At 62.0% G+C, this 7,433-nt stretch overlaps 1 protein-coding gene and 1 pseudogene across 4 annotated transcripts in view; one reads left to right on the plus strand and one right to left on the minus strand.

Annotated features, from left to right (window-relative positions):
• The window catches only part of elp4 (elongator acetyltransferase complex subunit 4), a 642,250-nt gene that overhangs the window by 464,441 nt on the left and 170,376 nt on the right, over positions 1–7,433 (plus strand). The gene's annotated exons all lie outside the window — the stretch shown is intronic.
• Positions 234–4,212, minus strand: LOC140493860 (immunoglobulin lambda-1 light chain-like; annotated as a pseudogene).

A 7,433-nucleotide genomic window follows, 5' to 3' on the forward strand; every position in this document is an offset into this window, starting at 1 on the left:
CCGAGCCACACTCGCCACCCTGGCGCAGTGGAACGTAGGCCTCACTCCCGGCCTACAGCCTCCCAACCGCCCCTCGGAGCCGGGGTCCACGGAAAAGCTCAGCCGAGGCACGCTCTGAGTTCTCGTCCTTCCCCCCCCCACCCCCCCCCCCCCCCCCCCCCCAACCGAGGCACGCGGTCACAGGCCGCCAACCGAGGCGTCAAAGAACGAAAGACTCGTGTCAGACAGAGGGGTTCCGTTTGGGGTGAACGTTTATTGTATCGATTGGCGCGGCCAGAGCTAGGAGAGCGGGCAGGAGCTCCTGTCGAAGGTGCCCACCACCGGCTCCGTACTCGACTCGTGCTGGAGCTCGCAAGAGAAGCGAGTGTGGGCATGCCACTGGGCGGCGGTCAGGGTCAGGTAGCCGCTCCAGCTGTAGCTGCCGTCGGTGCCCCCCGGCTCGGGCACCGACTCGGTCACCATCCGGCGCTCGGCCTCCTGGCCGTCCATCGTCCAGCGGGCGCGGACGAAGCCCGGGTAAAAGCCGCTGGCCAGGCACGTCAGGGTCAGGTCGTGGTCTGGGAAGGCGAGCTGCTCGGGGGGGGGGCTGGTACAGGTGCACGGTGGGCGCCGAAGGCGGGCGAGCTGCCAGGGAGGTGACAGAGAGAGAGAGAGAGAGAGAGAGAGGTCAGCCGGGTTCATCAAGGGAGATACACAGACGGGGCAACTGTACACCGAGCTCCCGGTGGGATAGGGAGACCGGGGAACTGTACACCGAGCTCCCGGTGGGATAGGGAGACCGGGGAACTGTACACGGTACTCCCGGTGGGATAGGGTGACCGGGGGAACTGTACACCGAGCTCCCGGTGGGATAGGGAGACCGGGGAACTGTACACCGAGCTCCCGGTGGGATAGGGAGACCGGGCAACTGTACACCGAGCTCCCCTTGGGATAGGGAGACCGGGGAAGTGTACACCGAGCTCCCGGTGGGATAGGGAGACCGGGGAACTGTACACCGAGCTCCCGGTGGGATAGGGAGACTGAGGAGCTGTACACCGAGCTCCCGGTGGGATAGGGAGACTGGGGAAATGTACACTGAGCTCCCGGTGGGATAGGGAGACCGGGGAACTGTACACCGAGTTCCCGGTGGGATAGCGAGACCCGGGGAACTGTGCACGGTGCTCCCGGTGGGATAGGGAGACCGCGGATCTGTACACCGAGCTCCCGGTGGGATAGAGAGACCGGGGAACTGTACACCGTGCTCCCGGTGGGATAGGGAGACCGGGGAACTGTACACCGAGCTCCCGGTGGGAGAGGGAGACCGGGGAACTGTACACCGTGCTCCCGGTGGGATAGGGAGACCGGGGAACTGTACACCCGAGCTCCCGGTGGGAGAGGGAGACCGGGGAACTGTACACCGAGCTCCCGGTGGGATAGGGAGACCGGGGAACTGTACACCGAGCTCCCGGTGGGACAGGGAGACCGGGGAACTGTACACCGAGCTCCCGGTGGGATAGGGAGACCGGGGAACTGTACACGGTGCTCCCGGTGGGATAGGGAGACCGGGGAACTGTACACCGAGCTCCCGGTGGGATAGGGAGACCGGGGAACTGTACACAGAGCTCCCGGTGGGATAGGGAGACCGGGGAACTGTACACCGAGCTCCCGGTGGGATAGGGAGACCGGGGAACTGTACACCGAGCTCCCGGTGGGATAGGGAGACCGGGGAACTGTACACCGAGCTCCCCGGTGGGATAGGGAGACCGGGGAACTGTACACGGTGCTCCCGGTGGGATAGGGAGGACCGGGGAACTGTACACGGTACTCCCGGTGGGATAGGGAGACCGGGGAACTGTACACGGTGCTCCCGGTGGGATAGGGAGACCGGGGAACTGTACACCGAGCTCCCGGTGGGACAGGGAGACCGGGGAACTGTACACCGAGCCCCCGGTGGGATAGGGAGACCGGGGAACTGTACACCGAGCTCCCGGTGGGATAGGGAGACCGGGTACTGTACACGGTGCTCCCGGTGGGGATAGGGAGACCGGGGAACTGTACACCGAGCTCCCGGTGGGATAGGGAGACCGGGGAACTGTACACCGAGCTCCCGGTGAGATAGGGAGACTGGGGGACTGTACACGGAGCTCCCGGTGGATAGGGAGACTGGGGGACTGTACACGGAGCTCCCGGTGGGATAGGGAGACTGGGGAACTGTACACCGAGCCTCCCGGTGGGATAGGGAGACCGGGTACTGTACACGGTGCTCCCGGTGATATAGGGAGGACCGGGGAACTGTACACCGAGCTCCCGGTGAGATAGGGAGACCGGGGAACTGTACACGGTGCTCCCGGTGGGATAGGGAGACCGGGGAACTGTACACGGTGCTCCCGGTGGGATAGGGAGACCGGGGAACTGTACACCGTGCTCCCGGTGGGATAGGGAGACCGGGGAACTGTACACGGTGCTCCCGGTGGGATAGGGAGCCCGGGGAACTGTACACGGTCCTCCCGGTGTGATAGGGAGACCAGGGAACAGTACACCGAGCTCCCGGTGGGATAGGGAGACCGGGGAACTGTACACCGAGCTCCCGGTGGGATAGGGAGACCGGGGAACTGTACACCGAGCTCCCGGTGGGATAGGGAGACCGGGGAACTGTACACCGAGCTCCCAGTGGGGACAGGGAGATCGGGGAACTGTACACTGAGCTCCTGGTGGGATAGGGAGACCGGGGGAACTGTACACCGAGGTCCTGGTGGGATAGGGAGACCGGGTAACTGTACACCGAGCTCCCGGTTGGGTTATGGGGACAGGATCCGAGTGCCTGGGGTTGTCTCCCGCGAAGTGAATACTCACTGGCGATGAATAGGTGAACTCCGTTGCCAATATGATCTGGTTGTCCTTTTGTGTGGCGCAGTAGTAGGTGCCAGTGTCTGTTCCAGCGATGCTTCTGATGGTCAGGACGTAGCTGCTGGTGCCCGCGTCCCGGGAGGGTTGGAAGCGGTCAGTGTAGCCCGTGCCCCGCACGATGCCACCGTTCGCCCAGTGAACCAGCACCCACCGTGGCACAAGCCCCGTCCGCAGGTGGTACCAAAACCCGCCGTAGTCCGCGACGTGACGCCGTTAACCTGGCACTTCAGGGTGGCAGTGCCTCCTGTGGTTACCGAGACTGACGAGGCGTCGCTGAGGGCTTGGCTCGGCTTGGCACCTGGCAGAGAGAGGGCTGGTCAGGACAGAGTGGAATGAGGGTGGATAGGGGTGGGGGGGGGGGCGCGCTGACGGGATTTATGTCGCGCCCAGTCCACCACCGGAGCGTAACGCCCGATGTTTCAGGTTAATGACACCCAGCTCCCGCACCCCCTGTCCCCGTAACCCTGCATTGCCCCGTGGCCAAACCACCCCTCGCATCCCTGGGCACCACGGGTACTTTAGCGCGGCCAATCCGCCCTAACCTGCACATTTTTGGTGTGTGGGAGGGAACCGGAGCACCCGGAGGGTACCCACGCAGGCACTGGGGCCAGAATGCGCCAACTCCCACGCAGAGAGTTGCCCCGAGTGTGGGATCGAACCCGGGCCCCTGGTGCTTTTCTGAACCCTTTCAAGTTTCACAACATCTTTCCGATAGGAAGGAGACCAGAATTGCACCCAATATTCCAACAGTGGTCCCTAACCAATGTCCTGTACAGCCCCAACATGACCCTCCCAACTCCCTGTACCCAATACTCTGACCAATAAAGGAGACCATACCAAACGCTGCCTTCACTATCCTATCGACCTGTGACTCCACTTTCAAGGAGCTATGAAGCTACACTCCAAGGTCTCTTTGTTCACCAACACTCCCTCGGACCTTACATTAAGTGGATAAGTCCTGCGAAGATTTGCTTTCCCAAAATGCAGCACCTCACATTTATCTGAATTAAACTCCATCTGCCCCTTCTCAGCCCATGGGCCCATCTGGTCCAGATCCTGTTGGAATCTGAGGGAACCCTCTTCACTGTCTACTCTACCTCCTCCAATTCTGGATTCCCCCCCCCACCCAGGTAGGGTTAATCCCGACATTCCCATCCCTGAAGGCCAGCCAGTTGACGGAAACGCCATGGGTGAGCCAAAGCAAAGCCTGCCCCCCCCCCCCTCCAACACCACCCCACCCCTGACCCCGTCAGACGCACACGAGGCAAAGCTACACGAACCTGCGAGGAAGCAGAGGAAGGTGATGACCGTACGCAGGACCACCATTGTTGCAGACTGGGTGGGGGGACGTGCTAGTCGATCGATTTCTCCCCCCCCCCCCCCCCCCCCCTCGCCTCGCCCTCCTGGTTTTATCGAGCGGGCGGTTTTGCATAATATTCAAAGCCGTCCACTCAGGTGGCGCCGAGATGCAAACGTTTCCTGGTGTCAGGCCGTCCCTCGGACCGGGGTCGTGAGGTCACGCGCAGGGCGTTGGTGGGGGAGGCAGGTCCGTGTTGAGAAGCACGGGGGTGGGGGGTGGGGTGGGGGGGGGGGGGGGGGAGTGGAGTCAGTGTGCTCGTTCACTGGGACATCTCTCCCGGCCCTAGTTACCCCCCCCCCCCTCCTCCTTGAGAAGGTGGTGGGTGGGTGCGGGGTGAGGTGCCCCCTCATCCCACTGCAGTCCCTGTGCTGGAGGGTAGACCAGTGTCACCGTCACTGAATCCCCCCTCCCCCCCCACTATCACCATCCTGGGGTTCCCATTGAGAGAGAATCTAACCATCGCCCCCTTGACGTTCAATGGCGTTACCATCACTGAATCCCCCCTCCCCCCCACTATCACCATCCTGGGGTTCCCATTGAGAGAGAATCTAACCATCGCCCCCTTGACGTTCAATGGCGTTACCATCACTGAATCCCCCTCCCCCCCCACTATCACCATCCTGGGGGTTCCCATTAGAGAGAGAATCTAACCATCGCCCCCCCCTTGACGTTCAATGGTGTTACCATCACTGAATCCCCCTCCCCCCACTATCACCATCCTGGGGGTTCCCATTGAGAGAGAATCTAACCATCGCCCCCTTGATGTTCAATGGTGTTTCCATCACTGAATCCCCCCTCCCCCCACTATCACCATCCTGGGGGTTTCCCATTGAGAGAGAATCTAACCATCGCCCCCTTGACGTTCAATGGCGTTACCATCACTGAATCCCCCCTCCCCCCCCACTATCACCATCCTGGGGGTTCCCATTGAGAGAGAATCTAACCATCGCCCCCTTGATGTTCAATGGTGTTCCCATCACTGAATCCCCCCTCCCCCCCCACTATCACCATCCTGGGGGGTCCCATGTAGCCACCCCCACCCCCTCAGAGATAATCTCCCTTTTGGGCTAGTCAGGTCCAAGTACCCTTCGCTGGGAGTGGCCTTTCAGTGGATGATGCAGTGAGTTCTTCGGAACTGTTCTGTCTTGAAAGACAGGTAGTCAATAAATAAGTAACTACTGATGTGAGATCACTAGATTAGATTCCCTACAGTGTGGAAACAGGCCCTTCGGCCCAACAAGTCCACACCGACCCTCCAAAGCGCAACGTACCCAGACCCATTCCCCTACATTTACCCCTTCACTTAACACTAGGGGCAATTTAGCATGGCCAATTCACCCGACCTGCACATCTTTGGAGTGTGGGAGGACATCGGAGCACCCGGGGGAAACCCACGCAGACATGGGGAGAACGGGCAAACTCCACACAGTCAGTCACCTGAGGCGGGAATTGAACCCGGGTCTCCGGGGCTGTGAGTCAGCAGAGCCCAGATGGGATTCTGGGAGGGCTTGCCAGTTGGAGACGAAATTGTCTTGTTGGGCTGAGGGGGGGGGGCGGGGGGTGGGGGGGGGCGGGCAGCTAGAGTTTAATTTTCGATTACCGAAGAAGATCAGAGTCCAAACGTGGACTTCTCTGTTTCCATCCCCCAGCGACCGACAAGATGGACCCCCCCCCCCCCCCCCACCCCACCAGAAACTCACTGGCTACCTGGAGTACAACCTCCTCCCATTCCCCCACCTCCTCAGTCCCGGGGAGTGGGGGGGGGGGGGGGGGGGGCTCTCAGATGGCCTCCTACTTCAAGGACCGCGATTCCCCCTCCCACGTGGTCAACCATGCCCCCTCCAGCGCATCTCCTCCACGTCCTGCACCTTCAACCCCCCCCCACCCCCTTCCAACCGCCACCAGGTCTCAGCCCCCTCCCTGGTCCTCACCTTCCATCCCCCCCCCCCCCCCCCCCCACCACACCCTCCCCACTCCTACCGGCATTCCGCCGCGACCTCTCCCTGACTCCCTCGGCAGGTCCACGCCCCATCACCAACCCGCTCTCCACACCTGGCACCTTTGCCACCTCAAGTGGCGTAAAACCTGCGCCCACCACACCTCCCCCCCCACCCCCACCCCTCCACCCCCGACAGATTTTCCTGCACGTCCAAACGCCTCCTTGGCTGCGTCCGTTGCTCTCGATGTGGTTCCCCCCCCTTCTATCGAGGAGAGAGAGAGGACGCCAGCTCGCGGGACGTTTCGGGGAACATCTCTGGGTCACCCGCCAACCCTACAGCCCCGTGGCCGAACACTTCGACTCCCTCTCCCTCCCCCCCCCCCCCCCCCTCTGCCGAGGACCTGCAAGCCCTGGGCCCCCCCTCCATCAAACTCCCTAACCCACCCGACCCCTGGGGGAAGGACACCTCATCTCTTGCCTCGGGGACCGTCCAACCCCTGCGGGATCCACACCGTTTTCACCAGTTTCCTCCCCCTCCCCGCCTTATCCCAAATCCAACCTTCCAACTCGGCATCGACCCCCCCCCCCCCAACACACTATCGCCCTTCCCAGCAACCTCGACCACCCCCCCCCTCCATCCCCACCCTCCTATTTATCTCTCAACCCCCCCCCCCCCCCACCACCACCTTCTCCCCACACCCCCAACCCCCAACATTCCCGAAGAAGGGCTGATGCCCGAAACGTCGACTCTCCTGCTCCTGGGGTGCTGCCTGACCTTGCTGCGCTTTTCCAGCAACCCCGCGCCTCGCCTCTGACTCTCCAGCAGTCCTCCATTTCTCATTCGAACCCAGAGCTGGAGGGGGGGGGGGGGGGGGGGAGGGGGGGGTGCCATCTCTCCCTCCCAGCCCGATCCGCCATTCAATACGATCAGGGCTGACCTTTGCATGGACTCAGCCCCCCCCTCCCCCCCCCCCCCACCCCTCCCTCTTGTCCTCTCACCATCCCTTCGTAGTCCAAGAACGTATCTCCCTTCACCTTAAAAGCGTTTAGACTGAGGGAGCCTCCAGTACTTCCTCGATTCACAACCCCCCCCCCCCCCAGGAACCACCCAATTCACTCCGAAATCTGCTCCCTCCCCCTAGTCTTGAGGCTATGCCCGTCTTGTCTGAGTTTGAAACCAGTTGAAACATCCTCTCTACCTCGACCTTATCCATTCCCGTCAGAATTTTGCATGTTTTGATAAGGTTC

This window comes from Chiloscyllium punctatum, chromosome 22 (genome assembly GCF_047496795.1).
Source record: "Chiloscyllium punctatum isolate Juve2018m chromosome 22, sChiPun1.3, whole genome shotgun sequence".
Taxonomy (NCBI): Eukaryota; Metazoa; Chordata; class Chondrichthyes; order Orectolobiformes; family Hemiscylliidae; genus Chiloscyllium; species Chiloscyllium punctatum.